This window comes from Peromyscus eremicus, chromosome 19 (genome assembly GCF_949786415.1).
Source record: "Peromyscus eremicus chromosome 19, PerEre_H2_v1, whole genome shotgun sequence".
NCBI lineage: Eukaryota > Metazoa > Chordata > Mammalia > Rodentia > Cricetidae > Peromyscus > Peromyscus eremicus.
Window position 1 is genome coordinate 22145503 of NC_081435.1, and position 19499 is coordinate 22165001.

General features: G+C 41.3%; 1 protein-coding gene across 2 annotated transcripts in view; it reads left to right on the forward strand.

Annotated features, from left to right (window-relative positions):
• Camk4 (calcium/calmodulin dependent protein kinase IV) overlaps positions 1-19499 on the forward strand; it is a 221842-nt gene that overhangs the window by 85074 nt on the left and 117269 nt on the right. The window contains exon 1 of one of the 2 annotated variants that reach the window (XM_059246000.1): positions 13346-13434. The exons of the other annotated variant lie outside the window; for it this stretch is intronic. The gene's annotated coding sequence lies outside the window, so the exon portion shown is untranslated. Of the gene's footprint in view, positions 1-13345; positions 13435-19499 lie in introns of those variants that run through there. 2 annotated transcript variants of the gene reach the window in all.

Consider the following 19499-nt stretch of genomic DNA (forward strand, 5'->3'; position numbering starts at 1 on the left):
CCAACCAAGTAACTTCATTGCTTCCTACTTTCCACCACTGTATTGTGACCCCTATTTACCCCAAACTCTGAAATTGACCTAGACATACATTTGGTTCCAATTAATCTTTTAGAACTGGGCTGAAGTATAAACCATTGTGGTTTTTTTGTTTTATTTTTTTTTTTAATTTTATTTATTTATTTATTTTTTTTTGCCTGCTCATGATATCATTTATTCCTGCACAATTCACTTGTGAAAAGATTAGGTTCAGTTGCTTTTTATATGAATGATGTCTCTTTGCTTAGCTTATGAAAATTTATTCTGAAGAGAATTTAGTATGATTATCCAATTGATATTCAAATTGAGCATTCTCACTGAAGGGTAAATGTTCTTCAGGTGAGAAGAACCTTTAAACTCTAAGTTTTACACTAAAAGGAAACCTTAAAGAATGTAAAATTTGTAGATCATCTTCTCTCAGCATTCAACTTACTGTGTGGCTGTTAATTAAACATATTTAGAGACTGCCTAAAATTGTTAGGGCCCCCAAGTTACCTAATAAACACATCAAAACTTCTCACAACTCTGACCATACTTAAGATACAGATATGCCAAGGTTTTAAAACTCAAACAGATAATATTTGTAAGATATAAAATGGTAAGAATTATGGAAGAATGCTTTGCTTTAGAAAAGGATCTATCCCTTTGAAAACACTGGCTCCTTTTGGTGTACTCATTACTAATTTACAGATTTTTTTTAATGGAACACAAATTTGTTGATAAAATTTAAGACTGGGAGTAATTCTCTTTAGAAATCAATTCACAATGAAAAGCGAAGCATCTCTAGATGGAGTGTAGCATTATTTATGCAATGGGAAACCATGGCTTTTTGTCTGGGCTTTAGCTGTAGGCATTGGACTCACTGGGCATGTTTCTCTATTCATAACATGAAATCCCATTATTTATTTGAAAGAAAGAGGAAAATCAAATACCTAGTAATTTTAAAACAGTATTTGTTCAGTTATGGGTGAAAATATAATTGAGATATAATTTGCCTTCCAGTTGCACATAAGGTTTATCTACATGTTTGTTTAATTTCATTGATTGGCTAGTTCTTGCCTTTTATGAAACCTCTGATGTGCACCCATGTCATGATACTCATGGAGATCACAGGTCAGCCTCAGATGTTGGTTCTTGCTTCACTGCTCTGACTCACAGTCTCTTTCAGTCCCGGCCTGTGAGATTCCAGGGACTCTCCTGACTCTATCTTGGTGTAAGAACTCAGAGAACACAGATGTGCTATGTCTGGCTTTGTGTAGGTTCTGGGAGATCCTGGGTTCTTCACAACTGCATAGTATTCTGCTCAGTGAGCCATCCTCTCAACTCCTGATTGGCTAATTCTTTTATACTATTTCCACTATGTAGTAAGTTTTTCCTATGTACCAGGGACTGTGATCCATGCTAGAGACTTGAATAAGGCACAGTCCTTTGGGGTAAGGCTCTTAGGGTCTTGTGAGTTCAGACAAACAAATGCACTCACAAGAAGGACACATTGCTATGGGCGCTGACAGCTGCTGGCCCAGAGAAGCCTGAGGATGTAAAGGTGAACTATCTCAGGGTTTTGTAAATGGTGGATATTCTGTTGCCCACAATTGCCCATACCAAGTCAAATGCCACCAGAAGGTCATTGTACTTCTGCCTGGACTGAGGGCTGTAGGGGAGATGATCTCTGAGATGGAGGAGTAAATGGAAGAGAAGGCAAGATGATATACTTACACATCTGTGGGAGTAGACCTCCACAGCAGTCGATTCCCAGAGATAGATGTTCATCTGCTACATTTAACCATCCCCACAGTCTCATTGAAGCCGAAACTCCAGAACCTAAAGATCAGACAAAGTTTTGCGCTGAGCCTGGTTCAGAGCCATTCAGTGCCTGTTTCCTGGTAATGATTGGTCCTCCTCAGGGTGGGCAGAGGCACTGGTGTGTCTTCAGCTCAACTTGCTCTCGGAGACTCCAGTGTTCTAGGACTGGCTTGCGGGAAGTTGTCCCCCGTCTCCCCTCCACTTCCATCGTCTTACAATGTGGGCTCCAGCCTACTTTACTCACTTAAAAACAAAGTAAGTGCGGGTTGAATATTGGATCCAAGGCTTGAGATTTACTCCATCTCTAGGAGCAGCAGTTTTCTGGATGTCATTTGTACACAGAAGCTGGCCTTGGGGACAGTACATAGGCTGGGCCAATATTTTGACTCTCAATGAATTGTACGTGCAACCTCACATATGCTTAAGAATATTCTGAAAATTTCCCAGGTTAAAGACAATGAGTAGAGGGCAGGGATCAGTCCCTTTGTCCTGCTCTTTTAATGAAGTCAGCTTTGAGGGTCATGCTTCTTAGACAGCACAGTGGAAGAGACCGGGAGTGTGTCCATATGTAACACTAGGTTCCATGTTTAGCACATAGGGATTCCTCAACAATCATAGTTAGTATTGTATTTCCTCCTTAGGTGATCCTTGTTTTAGCAATAGGTAATGCAACGTTAAGGTGAAGACTGTATTCTGACCTATTCCTTTAAAGAATTCCAGTGAATTGGCCTTTTTAAGAACTAGTTTAACCATATGATATAAATATGCTCCTCTTGTAGAACACGGACCATTTATTTGAGTTCATTTGAGGTGCTTTGCTTTCTGTGCTGTTGGTTATGATGTGCCTCAGTTGTGTTCCTCTGAAGTGTTGAACTTCCTTCTCACAGAGTGTGATGAACCTTACCCACTCACATTCTAAGAACGTTAGCATAAGGAAACTCTCACAGAGTATGATGAACCTTACCCACTCACATTCTAAAAATGCTGGCATAATGAAACTGAGTCTAAACAGTGGGCTTTATGTGTAGACAGAATGTTGTTTTAAAGACTCCGATGTCTTAACCTTTCTATAGTGAGCACGCTGTTGGATGATGTGAAAACCTTCAAACCGCCCTTCACATAACCTTATCCCACCCCCCACCCCCTTTTTTTTTTTAACTGCAAAGAGATATAACATCAGTTTGTGCAAGTTATAAGTATGTCCCAGGCTAACAGGAAAAAAAATTCTCATTTCTTTTCCTCGGATTTTCTAAAATTGGCTGGTGGCGGGGGCTGCCTGTTGCCATGTGGCAGTCGCCACCTGCACAGCGTCTGTCTTTGGTTAAGACTTGCAGGGAGGATGCTGGTTAGCACAGGATACAGCTGGCCTTGCTCCTCTGTGGGTAACAGATCTTTGTATAGGAAAAATTTTAAAAGTTTGTGTATTAATGAACCTATTACTCCCCTTGGACAGAAAAGGAGACTCAGGAGAGGGTGCAGAGTCTACATGAGTGGCCTAAGTCCAGAGTGTGTGGTACACTGTGTTGCACAGGGAATACCCGGGCAGCCCTGAGGTAGTGCACACTCTATTCATGTAACAGCTGACATTTAAAGCACACCTGGAGAATTTTCTGCCATCTTCAGAAAGTCTCTCTATCAAGACAACTATAAATATATAAAACATGTTTTCTGTCTTTAGTGTAATGGTAGTGGGAGCCTGTGTGGATAGTGTTGTCTGTCTCCTGTAGCAGTGATGGAGTGTTGACTTGCTGCTCTTGAATTGTTTTGTTTCTTTAACAGTTAGCTGCCAACTCTCTTGATATACATAGAAAGCCAGAGGTGGCACATGGAAGCCAACTGTTACACCCACTGGTGAGTCTGCCTGGCTCTGATGGCTAGTTTCAAGTCAGGGGCACAGAGATGGTCCTAGTTAAACTCCATGTGACACCAAGCAAAACAAAAGCTCATGAATATAGAAGAGAGACTTGTAATGAGGAAGGGGAACTGGCAGATGTGGAGGGAAAATAAGAAAGGATGAGGAGGGGAGTCCCCAAACTGTACTATAGAAATGTGTGAAATTAGGAAAGGTCAAACTTTATTAATAAAAAGATTCTTTTGCAAAGGAAAGTGAAAGAACTAAAAACACGTAACAGACAGACCTCTCCTGCCCCCCGCAAGGTAATTATAATTTTCTCTGTAAAGAAAAGCAATGTTCTTGATTTTCACATAATGAATTTTCTGGACAGAGAACCTGCCTGTCCATTATAGGAAACAAATCCATTTCCAGGCGATGCGTCTTGCAACATGGGGCAAGTACTTGTAGTGTGGTGGGTGCCAGGACTGTCAGGACATGAGGGATCACCAAATGAGCCAGGTGTCCTGGGGCTATCAGCATGGGCTCGGAGTCAAAATGTACCTGTCCCAGTTACCTATATATAACCTTAAGCAAGTTCAGGGGCCTCTCTGAGCTTAGACCTTTTCATTTCTAAAATGGGTATTAAATAGCTTGATTATTGGGCATTAATAACAATACACATAGCAAGTACAATACCCTGTCTTCTTTAGAGTAGCTGCTAGTTTTCTTCTGTGTTCCAAGAGACCTGGCTTTGTTTGCATTCATTATAATTCTTACAGTCTTTATCACAAAATATAGAGGCTTCCTAGAATTCCTTTAAAATATTTTGGAATTCCTAATGGCAACTAGAATTCTCAGAAAACAAAGTGATGTGAGCAAGAGAGTATTTTATTAAAAGAAATGAGTACAGTGTCAAAATGATATGACAATAAATCACATGTTCTGACCCCGTGTGGCTCTTTCTGTTAATAAACTCATTTCTTAGTAAATGTTTTGGCTCTGAGGGTAAAGGCTCTTGCTGCCAAGCCTGCGTTTGATCCCTGGGACCCACAGTAGGAAGAAGAGAACCTAGTCCCATGATGTGTTCTCTGTCTTCACATACATGCTGTGGTGTGAGTGTGTGCGTGTGTACGCATGTGCACACATACACTAATAATAATAATTAATACATACATACATAAAACAAAATAGTTTAAAATGTGTATAGACATTTGGGTGATCTTTTAGCTACAGTTCTTCAAGACATGCACTGGGAATTGACTATAAAATTGTTAAGCAAAGGGAAGAGATAAGAACTTTTGCTGGCATTCGCCTTTCCATTGATTTTTGGGAAAATAGCCAGGTTTTTAGATCTATGCAGTGTTTGGCCAGTGCAGTAAGCATTGATTTATTCAGATTAGCTCGAAATACTGACATTGTAGGTAGTTAACAGAACCACGGGCAAATGCACTTACTCCTAGGTCATTGTCTGTATATGAAGCTAGCTTTCTCTAGGTTTCCTGGCTTTGGATCCAGTACAGAAGAATGAAGGAAATCACAGTTCATACAGCCCCATGTATGTGCTGTGTTGGAGTCCTTCACATGAGCTACCTAACCCTCAGGAGAGTCTACGCTGTCTTTATTCTCGCTTTCTTTCCTCTTAGGTTTAAGCTCACTAATCCTTTCCCCCTCAATGCATGTAGGAGGCGCTAAATAAATGCTAGCTTGGAAAGAAATGATTCTCCTCTTGTACTGTTTAGACGCATGTTGCCGTGTTTTGCTGAAAAGGCTCATGTGAATGTTTTCCTGGTGTGCAGCCCATGGCAGCTTCTGCCTGAGCGTTTGATTGCCGTGAGTGATGGCCGAGGGCCACAGTCCATACCAGAATCCATTTTCCTCTGTGTATGCTACCCATGCCTCTGTTTTTTTGTAGAAGGCAGGTCAGTATCTAGGATTAAAGCTAAAGAGGCCATAAATGAACTTTTAGCTATTTTTTTGGTTCATTAGACAATAATTTAATGCCATTTCAAATTAATGCCGGAAACATTATACCATTGGTATTATCCATTACGGATTGCATTTTAGGACAACTCATTATTTTATGAGCCTAAGAAAACATTATTATTAATAAAGAGGAAACTGAGAGTCCCTGGAGGATGCTAGAATCGTTTCTAATCACAGCAAAGCCCTGGCTTGTAGCCTAATGCTCTCGTCTCTTCCTCCTGGATCCCCTTAGCCACAGCCACTCCACAGAAGCAGGGCATGAGATGCTGCCACTCCCCTAGAGACAATGAAGTCATCAGGCCAGTGCCTTTTCTGTGACCCGCTTTTGTGGCTTCCTTTTAGGGTGCTTGGGATTGCCACTGACCGCTTAGCCGTTCTCCATCCTTTAGTGCTACCCCACAAACTTTTGCCCAGGAGGCTGAGTCTGACATTTGCAGTATACTTTTGAGGCCTCTTTTCCTTTGAAGATTAGGGTACCTAAATGACTTCTCCTTGTAACTCCGAGAGGTGTTGATTGATCTTCCTGTGGCTGGGAGGATTAGCCCCTCAGCTTTAAATGGACCTTGAGGAAAGAGCATGAGGCTAGGCAAAGAAGTCGCCACTGCAGGCGTAGAGAGAGTGTCATGTTTGACCCGAGAACTCCAGGATTTGATTAAATTACTTGTTTTAATAAAAGGTTTCCTTATGTTAAATTATGGTTACATTGTTACAAGAGAAATGTTATCAATATTCCACTGGCATTGATAAATCACCAGGGAAAAGAACTTTTGGTTTCAGTTCATGCCACATTTTCAGAACTAGAGAGAGCAATTTTCTAATGTGATTCACAGATATTTAAACATTCCCTGGGGTGCCAGAGAGATGGCTCAGTGGCTCAGAGTGCTTTTGCAGAGGACCTGTTTGGTTCTCAGCACCCACCTCTGGTGGCTCTAAGGGATCCGACACCTGGACTCCGTGAGTGCCTAGACATACACGTGGACATACCTGCCCGCAAATATACACATGCACATGTAGTTAAAAAGAAAAAAAGATATCTAGGGAAGAGCGCCTCATGATATTCCCCTTATTCACTTTGGCTTGCCAGATGGTATTTGCCCTTGTTCAGGCCGCCTTCTTCTTCTTCTTCTTCTTCTTCTTCTTCTTCTTCTTCTTCTTCTTCTTCTTCTTCTTCTTCTTTTAGACAGTCATCTTGTTGAGATTTCATGTGTATAGCTTCCTTGTCACTTACAGAGGACACGTCTTGCAGCAGGCTTCCTGGTTCTCTGACCTTTACATTCTGGAATGTTCCCCGAACCTTAGGTGCAAGGGTTGTGTCATTATGGCTAGGTACCCCTCACTCAGTTCTCGTCTGCATTGTAACCAGTGTGGAGTTCTGTAACAGTCTCCATTTGCTTCAAAAAGAAGCTTCTTTGATGTGGGTTAAGATCTACACTTATCTGTAGGTAGAACGATGAGCACTTTAGAATGCAGCTAGGGATTAATTATACTGGTTTGGAGCAGTGGCAATAGCTGATTCTCCTCTAAGGTCCATGGCTTTACTAGGCACAGGTAGTTAGTTGCCTATATTTCCATACCCAGGCATAACTTTCCTCCTGTGGACCAACCTCTAATTCTAACAGATAGCTGTGAGTTGCACCATTGCACCTGTAGGGATATTTTGCCACCCTGGTCATTGTGGTAGTCTGTGGGCATCTCCGCTGGGTAGGGCTATTAATTGCTTTTCTTCCTTGGCAGCTTGCACAGCACCTTCCAGTGTTATGCAAGCTAGTCCTCAGGAGGAGGCTTTTGGGTCAGATCCAGCTCAATTCTGCTGAGTCCTGTGTCATAAGTGTCTTCAGCAGGAAGGACTTACCTTCAACTTCTAGGAGGCAGCCAAGGATGACAGCAACAGTCTGTATTGTTTGGGGAATCTCTTGGACTACCCTGACCAAGAACTCAAAAGAAAGTTTCTCATGCTTGGTATTGGAGTTCTGTTAATCTGTGACTTTGGGGAGAGCAATATCATCCCAAGTGGCATAACTTCATTTAAACTATATACATATGTATGTGTGTGTGTGTGTGTGTGTGTGTGTGTGTGTGTACACATATATTATGCAAATATAGATCAATAGGCTTCCTTGCGGCTTTTTCCAATATCCTTAGTGATATTTACCCCTCCCCTCTCCCTCTCCACTGTTGCCCTCCTTCTCCCCTCCCAAATTAAAGCTCCCCCAGTTTTCCCTGTTTTCCTCTTATCACCTGCATGCTGGTTTTTCCCTCTCTGGAGCCTCCCTCACCCCATCAACAGGCAATTAAGGACTGCCAAGAGTCAGAAAATCAGTCTTCACCCAGAGGAGCTCTGTAATTTGTTATCTAGTACCAAGTGTCCCAGCTCTAAAATCATATGAGCAACATTAAATGGACTCAGAAGCTTGTATTTATATATTTACACACACACACACACACACACACACACACACACACACACACACACACACGAAAGAGAACCCATGAATTTGAGAAGGAGTCGGGTAGGGTGAGAGGATATGGGAGGGGGATGAAGGGTGGGAAATGATGGGGAGAACTGATGTAAATACTGTACATAATAGGAAAATTTAAAACAATTTCATTAAAAGAAAATAATTAAACTCCCTGGAAAACTGTAGGGACAAGCAGAGAAAAAAATGAAAGTATTTTACTTAAAATTGAGGGGGTTTGTTGTTATATTTTTGTTGTTGGTTTCTAAATTGAATCCTGCCTAGTTTTGAGAATTAAGAACATGCAAAAATTACCATGGAATTTCTAGCTGATTTAAGCTTTTCTCTCTTGCTTTTGACTCACAAGTCAAATGTAGGAAAACTACTGAAGAGGCATTAAAATAAACCTCTCCCTACAAAATCGGAAATCCTGCCAAAAGACACAAGAAAACTCAGCATCGGAGGGGCTCAGGCTTCCCTCTTCATAAGCGCTGGTGTCAGCAAGATGGAATAAATCTGCTGGTATATTTGATTAGAAAAAGTACTAGAAAATTCTCTTCCAGAAACAGGGGGGAAGGAGACTTGTGAATCTGGGGGAGGCCCAGGCAGGGACTGGAGAAACCGAAAAAAGAAAGTGAAATTCCAGAGTTCTTGTACACAGCGATTTGGAGCAGGTTGTTAGCTTTAAGGTCTCCATCTGTCTTAGCTAGCCCTTTTAAATCGATTCTTGTTTCAAGGAATATGTCATTGTCACTTATTCTAAGGACACACATGGTAAAGAAACAGCTGTGACTTTCACAGAGGAAGAAGCAATACTTACGTACTTCAACCTTAAGGTCTAGGAAGCATGCTATAATATTTGTTAGATAAATGGAGTAGATAGAGTGATCAGCTAAGGGTTATACTTACATGTGGAGTTTGAACTTGTCTTTGGTGGCTGTGGCCTGCGTGATGTGCTACCTTTGTAGATGAGCAATCTGATGGTGACCAAGGCCTCGTAGGTTGGTTTCTGGTCATTGCCAGTGTCATGGGCATGTGATGGGGTTAACCCCATAGGTTCCTGTGCACACAAGGGCTGTGCACTTGGTTTAATCCTCTGCTGTGGGCACATCCAAATTCTCAATAAATTTTGAACAAGAGATCTTGATTGTATGAAGGCAAATTTTATATTTTATTTTCAAGTGAATTCAGGATTCACCACCTTAAAAACCAGTGGGGTAGGTAGCAGGTTAAAAAGCATAAAGTTCATTGAAAGACTATCAAACAGAGTGTATGCACATAGTCATATGACTTCAGATCTATGTAGGTTCTTAATATCAAATCTGAGATATTGCTGAATATCAGAGGCAAGCCCAAGTTACAGCTGAGAGAGGAAATCTTGTCCTTGTCTAAATGAGCCATCTGGTAGAGCTCTCAGCCACATGAATCCTTCAGAAGCAGCAATGAGAATTATGTCAAGGCCCGTGATCTAAAATGGGTTCATTATTTAGTCCTGAAATGTGTCTCCTTGATCATCTATTCAACAGGAAAAATTGGGGGCACAGTGTTTTGATATAATATAATTATAACTCATGCCTCAAAATTCTCTGTCCTCCAGAAACAATAACAGATGCTGTTGATGTTTAAAACACTGCCTGGGATGCCAAGGGGAATTTGCTATTTCTACTCTCATGATATTTTATTTGCTAATTTCCTTCAATCACAAGGTTTGTTAGCATCTGTAATTTGCTCTTAATAAATGCATAAAGAATAAACACATTTTTTTGCACAAGTAATATCTGTTTTAAATATTTAGTTATCTCCATAAGGTGATTAAAAATTAGAGTGTAGGGGAGGGTTTCTGACCTTAGTAGTGAGAGAGTAATAGGTAATACACCTGCCTTTTCTTGAGTAAACAATCCAAACATAATGTACAAATCATTTGTTCTTAGGCACCGAGCAAGGGATGGTGTGGGTCTGAGGTTCTTGAAGAAGGTTCACACAAGTGAGTCCCACATTCACTTAGGCTGTCCAAGAGGGAACAATGGATGGGGAGGTTTTATGAGGTAAACCAGCAATAAGCACGGGAAGGCAGAGCTCTGACAGAGGGTCAGTGGGCAAGTACTACTAAAAGACCTCAGATTTCTGGCCAAACGAAGGTAGACGGACATCACTGAGCATCTCAGATACCTGATCAGGACATCCAAAAGCTCACACTTTAGGATGGAGGGTCACACCCTAGAGTGAGGACCATAGCATGGGATCCAGATGAAGACTCATCTGGAGTGGTCGCTATTTTGAGGTTGTGTATGCAAATGTATTGGGCAGCTACTCTAGGATACTACAGATGCCTGAGGATGGCAATCAAGGATGCCTGACACATCTGATGTACTGCTGTTGGTTGACATGTGCAGTGGGGCTGATGGCTGAAGCGAGGAGGAGAGCCGTGAGCCAAGAGAGCAGAAGGTGGTGCACAACCACATGCTTAATGCTCCAGGAGGAAAAAGAAAACCTGCTAGCCCAGAGTTCTGTATTTAGTGAGAGCCAGGCAGTGGTGGCACACACCTTTAATCCCAGCACTCGGGAGGCAGAGGCAGGCGGATCTCTGTGAGTTCAAGGCCAGCCTGGGCTACAGGGTGAGTTCCAGAAAAAGGTGCAAAGCTACACAGAGAAGCCCTGTCTCGACAAACAAACAAACAAACAAAAAAAAAATAGAGTTTTAAGAGTGAGTGTATGGAGGTTTGGGGGACAGCTCAGTTGATGAAATTCTTGCCACACAAGTGGGAATTCAGTCCCCAGAACTCACTTTAAAAAGCCAAGTGTGGACGAATTTCTAAACAGTCTTATTAATTAAGAAACACAGAGCCAAATACAAGGGTAATAGCTGAAGAGATCAGAGAATTAGCAAAGAGTCACTGACTAACCTTAGCTTACCACTAAGCCCTAGTTTCCCACATGAGAGAGCTTCTTCCTGCCTAACCTGCGCTTTTATTGCTTTCTTGTTCTGCCTTCTCATTGGCTCTAAGCCCAGCAGCCACGTGACTTCCTCATCACTGCCTGTCTGTACAGACCTCCAGGTCTCTATGGTTGGTACTAGGATTAAAGGCTCGTGTCACCACGCTTGGCTGTGTCCTTGACCACACAGAGACTCTGTCTGCCATGTGATCGGATTAAAGGCGTGGGCTACCACCACCTGACTGTCCCTGGCTCGCTTTGACCTCTGATCTCCAGGCAAACTTTATTAACATACAAATAAAATCACATTTCGGCACAATTAAAATATCACCACAGCCAAGTATGGGGGCACGCACTTGCAACCGCAGTGCTGGACCTAACCGGCAAGCCCAGATCCCAGTGAAAGCCCTGTCTCAAAGTCAAGGTGACTGACACCTAAAGAGCCGTGACACCAAAGGCTATCCTGAGGCTTCACACTTATGCACATACACCTGCATGTGCACCAGTGCACACTTGTGCACACACTCGTGAATAAAGATAATTAAAATAAAATTAATGCTGAGGTAATCTGTCATTCACATACATGAATCACAGTAGTGCTAAAGAGGCTTGTAGTGTGAAATAAAATAATACTGGATAGAAACTCAGATTTATAGGAATAAATGAAGACTGCTAAAAGCCAAGAACAGTATATCACAGAAAGGAAATGTTTGATTTGTTCTTGCTCTCTTTGTAACAACTGACTCTTTCAAGCAGGATCAAATAATTGAAGTATATTATATATTATTGTAATATATAATGTAAAAAATATTATTATAACATCCCTAAGGATTGAGGAGGGAAGGTGGTAGAGATATTGCTCTATGATTCTTATGTTTTTACAGTATTAAATATGAACAAGCTATAATAAAGTAGTGAATATGTTGTAACTCTGAGAGTGGTCCTTAACAGAATAAGGCACTGATGTACTTTAAAAGCCAAGACACATGATAAAATAGAGTACTGAAAAATATTAAAGTATTTACCTAGTCTAAATGATAGTAAGAAAGTGAGGAAAAGAGACGAGAAAAAAAGAAGGAAGCAGTTTGTTATTATTATTATTAAAGAAAGAAAATTTATCTGTCTTGTGGCAGCATAAGCGAGGGAAAGATGCCCTCCCCGCTGCCCATCAGTACCTGGGCCAGGTGCGAGAGCTGGCCCTGTGGTCATAAGAGCGGGAAAGACATCCCTGACCCCCATCAGCTGCACCACTCGAGAGAACAGGCCCTGCACCTCTCCAGGGCAGCACAATAGACCAACCCTGTTAGCAGAGGTGTAGGTGAGCTCCCCTGAAGTTGTGCGCATGGGAGAGCTGTCCCCATCTCTCATCTGGTGGACCAACTCTATAGCTGCTCAGGCACAGACCCAGGATTATGACTTGGCCTGTCCCAACATCCACCTCATTTATGACCTGTCCGGGAGCACATGAAGGAGGCTGACCCACAGACCCAAAGCTGCAAGATCTTCACAACACAGGACAACAACAGGATACCCAGGAAGAGTCCTAGTGAGGACCAGCATCGATAGTGTAGTAGAAACCAGAGACCTCGAACCAGACCAATGACTCTTTGCAGAAAACACTTGCAAGTCAAGATTATGGCCAAAGAGGTTTACCGTGTGACTCACTGTGTCACACGGCAGCTTCCATGATGAGATTTTTAATTTTTTTCTCTTTTTATTTTTCCTTTTTTTCTCCTAAATTTTGTTTTACTTGGGTGGGGGTGCAAAGGCAGAGGGTGGATGCTAAGGGATGGGGATATGAATGGGATCAAGATACATGATCTCAAAGACATAGAATAAATTTTTAAAAAGAACAATTTTAAATTATGCAATTGAGAGGAAAGCCATTTAAAAAAAGCAAGAAAAGCAAAAACTTTGTCCTTTGACATGATAAATGGAAATTGCAGACCACCAGTAAACTAAATTAGAATGCAACAAAGTAAAAATGAAAAAGCAGATTGCAATGGTAGAAATGAGAGAGGGGTTGTCATTGGAAGCCCCCGCCCACTCACGTGATGAGAGGGGTTGTCATTGGAAGCCCCGCCCACACACTCACATGACGAGAGGGGTTGTCATTGGAAGCCCCGCCCACACACTCACATGACGAGAGGGGTTGTCATTGGAAGCCCCCCCCACTCACGTGATGAGAGGGGTTGCCATTGGAAGCCCCGCCCACACACACTCACGTGACGAGAGGGGTTGCCATTGGAAGCCCCGCCCACACACACTCACGTGACGAGAGGGGTTGCCATTGGAAGCCCCACATTCACTCAAATGGTGTTAAGAGCAGTATATACTCACCCAAAGTGGAGCGCTTGGTATTTCTTAGCATCTAGCCTCTTTTGAAAAGTATGTATTCACATATTCACATATTCTCTCCTTATTTCCATCTTATACTTAGTTCATTAAGGGCCAGAACCTTCCTTTTATTACTTTGCATTCCCTGTCCTGCGCTTATGCATTTTTCGTTTTTATTTATTTGTGTGCGCGCTTGTGTGTGTGTGTGTGTGTGTGTGTGTGTGTGTGTGTGTGTGTGTCAGAGCCCATGTGGAGATTAGAGGAGAGCCTTGGGAGTCGGTTCTTGTCTTCTATCATGTTGGTTCTGGGGAGGGAACTCAGTCTGTCAGGCTTGGCAGCAAGTACCTTTAGCCACTGAGCCATCTCACAGGCCTCCTTTAGTTTTACGTTTTCATTTATTTGGGTAACATTGATACATTTAAATTGAATTAAACCAGCTCCATTTTAAGAGTGAGCAGTGGCTTCAGATGCTTTTGAAGATATGAAAAATATTCTCATTTCCACGCAAATTTAAGTATCACGTTTACACTTGAACAAGCTCAGCCTTAAAAATGGAATGAACTACAATGAACTAGCTTTTAAAGTCTTTGAAAATAATTGCATTTTATACTTGGTCCTATTTGGAAATGCAAGCATGAAGTTTTGGAGAGTGATTTCTGTAAGTGGTTGTATGTTACCGGCCTGGCCTGAGCATTTCATTCTCTCTCTCTCTCTCTCTCTCTCTCTCTCTCTCTCTCTCTCTCTCTCTCTCTCTCTCTCTCTCTCTCTTTTTGGTTTTTCGAGACAGGGTTTCCCTGTATAGTTTTGGAGCCTGTCCTGGATCTTGCTCTGTAGACCAGGCTGGCCTCAAACTCACAGAAATCCGCCTGGCTCTGCCTCCCGAGTGCTGGGATTAAAGGCAGGTGCCACCACTGCCCAGTCAAAATCTTTCTCTTATCCAGAATAAAAAATGTGTTATCATTAGAAAGTTAGAATTAAATTATGAAGAAAATGTTACAAGTATATCCATTAAATATTTGAAGTTGATAAATACCTCATCGTTTATTCAAGACATACTGAATAAGTATGGTTTCTTCTTTCAGTAACAATGAAATGTATGTTAGCAGCAATGTACATTAATACTAAAACATCTCTGCAAATGATTTTCATTGAAAAATGCAAATTTTGGACTGAGAGATTGCATGACTGACATCTTTAACAGATGATGAATAGTATTCAAAACTGTTGAATATTGTTTATTAATATTAATGAGGGTAAGTGAAGATGTGGAGGTCGGATTGCATATAAATTAACTACATTATAGTAGATGGTATTGAATGGTAGGAAATACTAGTGAGAATGGAAGGTAAAGGTGAATGAAAGAGTTACAGGTGATCTCATACTGTATTATGACACTAAGCATTTGACCAAGAATTCAACCTTGGATGTTCTTTATGTGTACACACATACTACGCACAGGGAAAGAGAAGCAAATTACTCACAAGAACTTCCATTAGCTGATATGAATGGCCAACAATATGAGACACTGAGTGGGCTGAAACAAAGTGAGGGACCTATAAGAATGTCATGGCCCTTTTGTTCATGGGTTCTCTTTTGCCACATGCTTCTTTATGATGGAGAACAGAGTCAAGGCTGCTTTCTCTCTAGTGCCTGAAATTCAGTACTTTCATTTCAAAGCTTTCAGGCTTTTACTTTACCTAAGGACAAGGTCTTCAGTATTTTTTTTTTTTTTCAAATAAGAAGAGTCACTTCTAAAAAGAGTCTTTTGAAGGGACCCAGGCATCGAGATGAACTATGGTAACCAGATGTGGATGGGAAACTTCTTGGAGAGATGCAGTCAGGAGAGCCGTCAGGCAAGGGCTTTGGAATCTGGAGCTCACGTTGCTGACCAGAGGGAGGGAGGTACAGTGAGCAGTCCTGAAAAAAGAGTGGGGGTCAGGAATTATACCTGTAAGACAGTGGGTGTGGAGAGAGATGACATCAGGATGAAATGACAACTGAGGGAGACCCCAGCTAGACAGCTGGAAGAGTCGGAGTGAGACGCCGAGTAGAATACAAGTTACCATGAGATGAGGTGCAGGATCCCAGGACTCAGCATGGACCCGAACTTGAGGGGCGGCGGGGTGTATCTGCGGAAACACTGATGCCAAGCTTATCAGACCTTGAGCTTGGGAGGGTCCTAGGGTTTGGGCATCAGCATTGTTCTCTGACTTGGAATCTTTGAGGTTTACTGTGAGGCTGTAATGTCTGACTCACCTGGAACACTTCCAGAAAACAACAGCCTCTCAATTCTGGCCGCCCATTTCAGTTGTAGATTGAAAATGCCGACCAGCAAGTAAGTTGTTTGAACTTTCCTTTTTTTTTATTCATTCTTGATCTAAGGGATAGTGTTTTGTTTTGCTTTTGACATTGATGTTGGAAGAATACCTTGAAGCACTGTGGTTAAAGAGAATTGAGGAGCTGTGTTCTGACGCAGATAGAGAAGGTGAAGTTCGTTATAATGGAAACTTCAAAAGAAATTAAGCAAAAATTTTCCAATAAAACCATCTTGTTTGAAGATAATGTTAAAAATCCAATTACCAATATATAGCCTGTAACATTCATCCTATTCTGTTTTCACTTATGGTAACTGACAGAAAATACAAAAAAAGGTATGGAAAAGTGATTTCCAAAACTGACCCCAAATTTATGAAAAATTAAAAAAGTTACCAACTGAAAAGTTACTACTGCTCAATAATTCATGGAAAAGAAAGTCTATTAAATAGCATTGATCACTCAATTTTCTCACCACATTGAATTAACTCAACAACAATTTCAATTTACAAATTAAGTTTTGGCAAAAGCTTTTAAAACATTTCAACAAAATCTTATGATACAAATGTATAATAAATAACTTTTAAGTCTAGAATGACAATTAAAAATAGTCTCACTAGATTTTTTGCAAAAATAACACTTCACTAATTTCTCTAAAATATAGTGTAGATTATTTGCTAACATCAAATGGCCAGCTTAAATGTGTGAATATAAAAATTGGAACACTTTTTAATATGTTTATATAAAAATTATTTCAACATGAAAATCATGACCGGGCTAGGGATACAGCCAAGTTGGTAAAGAGTTTGCTGTGCAAAGATGAGAACCCAATTTCAGTCTTCCAGAGCCCATGTAAAAAGCTGAGCCTGGCATATAGGTCTATACTTCCAGCACCGGGGAGTCAGAAACCAGAGGGTTCCTGGGCCTTGCTGGTGAACCAGTCTAGCCGACTCAGTGAGCTCCAAGTTCAGCAAGAGACCCTGCCTCATAAAGTAAGATAGTAAAAGAGGAAAACACCTGTCATCCAGCTCTGGTCTCCACATGCACACACACACAAATGTACACACATGCACATGAATATGTTGTACAAACATGTACATAAACATCCAAACATACCCATGCATGTAAGAAGACATTGACAATTTTAACACATAAAACATTGAGTACTGTTGCACCACCATAGAGAATTGTCCCGTGATCCCTGAGATCCAAAGGAAACAAGGAGATGATAGATTTGAAGATACAGACATGTGATTCAAGTAAAAGGTGCTTCACTGTTCTTGTCTGTTCACTTAAGAAAATGACTAAGGAGGCCAGAAATGATGCCAGTGAGTGTTTCCTTTAACTGCTGGGATATTGATGAAAACTGTTACCCTTTCAGAGCCTGGGCTTGGCTCTTACTTTCACTGTGGTTTTCTTGACCATGAGTGTTAGAAAAATTAATTAGAGCTGAAATTTGATCTCATATGATGGTTATCATTATGCACATATCAAGGTTTAAAAAGTTACAAACACAAGCAACACTATACTTTTCATTAAACATAAAGAGAAGGTAGTCCAGCCTGTAATAGGTTTAACAACTTATGTATATGTGTAGTATATTGACAGTACTCTGTATAGTCCATCTAATTATGCAATGTAGTATGTATTATACACATATATACCTCTTATTGCTCTATTAAAGTTACTGAGTAACATCTGGGCTAATTTAGGGGTGTGAGGGGAAGAGCTAGAGCTAGAATATCTGCCTGAAGATGTTTCAAGTCAAAGTCCTTTGCTATTGTATATAGGACTGTTTATCCTGTCAGTCATTGCCAAGCTCCTCCCACAAATCAGGAAGAGCATCCTCTTTCCATCTTTTTTAACACCACCTTTTTTTCTGTTATTCCCCTTCTTAGTCTCATCCCCTTGTTCTTTTCACTTCTTTCTTATTTGAATTTTTTTTAAATGGTTTTTCTTTTTTCCTGCAAATGAAATCCTGGCATTTTGATATAACTGTCCACCTGCTCTCTGAGAGCTGGAAAGCCAGGTGCATTCACAGGACCAGATGCAGATAAAATCTTATCTGAAATGGAAGTAGCAAATCAGAAGTCTGGATGCATGCCATACTTCAAAAAATTAAGATGAGACTGCGCAATGTTAAAACAAGTGAGCAAAGAAATCGTTCTCTTATTGCAGGAGTTCATAGATCAGAGGTTAGCTTTCTCTGGGGGGACCCAGTAGGACATTTGTGATCCTTAAGCCTGCCAAAGGAGCCTGGAACTTCCCTTGTTGTGATCCTTGGAAAGAGAAACTCAGACCCGAGATCCCGACACCACAGTGTGGCAGAGCTGCAGCTGGCAGCTCTGGATCCCGACTTTGCCTGTGTCTAAGATGCTGTCTAGCTGTGGAAAGTTGTCTTCTAGGCCTTCACCGATTATTAGAGCTTTCTCTTCTGTATTGCCACGAGACCAGAGACGATTCCCTTTTACTAGTGTGGTACTTGAGTATTGTTATGTCAGTATTAATCATAAACATTTCAAAGCATTTAATTTTGTTTGCTTTTGCATTCAATTTTTATTTACTTAATTTTTTTTTTTACTCTTATCATGTGTATGTTCTTGTAGGAAATAGCTTCCTCACACTCTTCCTTGAAAAAAAGGTCTAGAAACAAAGCTCTGGTTTGTAAGAAGTGTCAATCAAAACTAAAAACACAGTGTGTCACTCCGTATTCCACTTCATTTCTTCTTCATGACTAACAGTGCTACCCTTTCATTAATTTTATATTAGATGATTAAAGAAGACTACTTACAACATTAAATTGACACCCCGTGTGTGTGTGTGTGTGTGTGTGTGTGTGTGTGTGTGTGTGTGTGTGTGTTGGGGAACACTGTGCATGTGGAAGTCCGAGGATAACTGGTGATAGTCAGTTCTCTCCTTCCACTTCATGGTTCTCTGGTGTTGAACTCAGGCGGTCAGGCTTTGTGGCATGTGCCTTTAGCTGCTAAGCCATCTTACAGGTCCTAAGTCGACTCTTCTTAAGTCACGTAAAGGGAAGGAGGACTGGCGAACGTCTGCCAGTGGAGCTCCGGCTCCACTGTGCTGCCTCCGCCAGCAAGGCCACACCTAATCCTTCCCAAAAGTTCCACTAACTGGGGACTGAGTGTTCAGACCTGAGCCTTGGGATCCATTTGCATTCCAACCACCACAGCAGCCAAGGGAAATGGCCAAGGGATGCATTGTTTTGGAGAACTCTGTGCTTTATGACAACCCTGACGAATAATTTGTAGGGAAGTATCCCATACCTCATACGGCGATTTTCATTTAATAACCCGTGCCTTTTGGGTCCAACATTGTGCACCTATACAGGGCATTTTCATCGGAACTCTTTTCTAAGGTGTGGTTTTAGATTAGCTTACTAAGTAGGGGTTTCTGTAAGGCGTTGTAATAGAACCTTAGTTCAGGCTAATTCCCCCCACTTCCCAGTCCCCATTCCTGCTTACCACTTGCTTTAATCCTCAATGTCCTCTCTTTTCTTTTGTTCTGTTAGGAAGTTTGCAGGTAAATAGATGTTACTAGAAAAATATTTACCGTGAGTGAGAGGTGACTGGCGCCAGAGAGACAAATCCACTTATTCTTTCTCATATGCAGATCCTGGCTTTCAATCTTTTATGTGTTTTACTTGGAGCACAGGTGGAAGCCAGGAAATTAGAAAGGGGCCTATTGGCCGAGGAAGGGAGGGCAGTAAACTGTAGGTAAAAATGGAAGCAGTGAGATAGAACTCTGAGGACCTTAAGCAGGGATGGGCGTGAGAGTGTGAATGG